Source organism: Crocuta crocuta, unplaced genomic scaffold (genome assembly GCF_008692635.1).
Source record: "Crocuta crocuta isolate KB4526 unplaced genomic scaffold, BGI_CrCroc_1.0 scaffold2311, whole genome shotgun sequence".
NCBI classification, from domain to species: domain Eukaryota; kingdom Metazoa; phylum Chordata; class Mammalia; order Carnivora; family Hyaenidae; genus Crocuta; species Crocuta crocuta.
This window is the reverse complement of record NW_027528653.1, coordinates 17,539-19,194: the sequence shown is the minus strand read 5'-3', so window position 1 is coordinate 19,194 and position 1,656 is coordinate 17,539. Positions and strand designations below refer to the sequence as shown.

Genomic DNA, 1,656 nt, shown 5'->3' with positions numbered 1-1,656 from the left:
TCAAGGTGAAGATACGGCATTACGTAGCAGTGTCAAGTTTTAAAATGAAATTTACAAAAACAAATAGATAAATAAAATGAAATTTGCTACCTCACTGGTTCTTTATACTACACTAAATCACTCTGTTTCAGAGACACATTTGGATACTTTCAGGAAGAGAAATGAAAAAAGGACGACTGATATGAATGGATGTCCTGGATAAAAGACAGGACTAGTTTATTTAAATAACTTAATGAAAAGGGGCATGTTCGGAGGCTTAATCAGTTGACTTCAACTCAGGTCATGATCTCGCAGTTCATGGTTCTGAGCCCCGCAAAGGACCACCTGAGCCTGGAGGCTGCTTCAGATTCTGTGTCTATCTTTCTCTCTGCCCCTCCGCCACTCACACACACTCTCTCTCAAAAATAAATAAACATCAAAAAAATTTTAGATAACTCAGTAATTAGAACATACAAAATATACTTTATTTCTCATAGACAAAATATATTTTATCTCTCATCAAGTTAAGGGGAAACAACAAGGTAGGTTCTGAAAGCCCTGAACTGTAACTGACTTGAACTTGACTTACCCACTCTTGGACAATCAGAACTTCCTCAATAATGGATCTACCAATAATCCCATCTTTCTGATAGAAAATAAGTTAACCTACATCTGGCCAGTGAGAAGCAATGTAAAATCATTTGCAGACTTTTAAGAAGTTTTTTCAAGTGGCACTTGGATGGCTTATTCAGCTGAGCATCCAACCCCTTGATTTTGGATCAGGTCATGGTCTTGTATTTGCTGAGATCAAGCCCTGCACTGGGCTCTGCACCTGTGACAGTGCAGAGTCTGCTGGGCACTCTCTGATCCCTGCCTCCTCCACTCTCTCTATGCCCCTTCCCTGGCACATGCTCTCTCTCTCTCCTCAAAAATAAACAAACATTTACAAACACACAAGTAAAGTTATTTCAAAACAAAAATTATTTCCAAGTCTTCAAGACACTAAAAAGAAGCTACATTCTATTCTACATTCTATTCAGTAAGCCACAAAGTAGTGAATATAAACAGTATGAGAAAGAATCTACCTTTCACATCTGGTAAGTAAACTATACCGAAGGTGGAAAAACCAATAATAAAAGACAAAAGGCATCTTGCTGACAAATCTAAAACAACTAATTTCAAGATCAAATAATCTTGAAGCCTGGAATTCCTAGGACAAGAACTATTATGGTTTTACTATATTTGAACCAACTTGAGTTAGGATTTAAGTGTGTACACTAAAATACTACACCAGGAAACACCATGGTATGTACAGAGGTTTTATACCTGGCTAGACTAATTACTACAGTCCACCTTATGAATGATTCATAGTTTCTTTCATTTTAAATATTAAGTAATTATATCATAATATATAAAAATTTCTTATTCTGTGGTGCCTGGGTGCCTCAGTGGTTAAGCATCTGATGCTTGGTTTCATCTCAGGTCATGATCTTGTAGTTCAAGAGTTCAGGGCCCAAGTCAGGCTCTGTGCTGACAGCACTGAGCCTGTCTGGGATAGTCTCCCTCTCTCTCCTCTCCTCCCCTGCTTGCTTTCCCATCCCCTGCTTGCTTTCCTTGTCTCTTTCAAAAATAAATAAAATAAATAAAGTATTTTAAAAAATTAAAATTTCTCATCCT

General features: G+C 37.4%; 1 protein-coding gene across 1 annotated transcript in view; it reads right to left on the bottom strand.

Moving 5' to 3' along the window:
• The window catches only part of LOC144224329 (lysine-specific demethylase 6A-like), a gene marked incomplete at its 3' end in the record, with an annotated part of 67,621 nt that overhangs the window by 51,101 nt on the left and 14,864 nt on the right, over window positions 1-1,656 (bottom strand).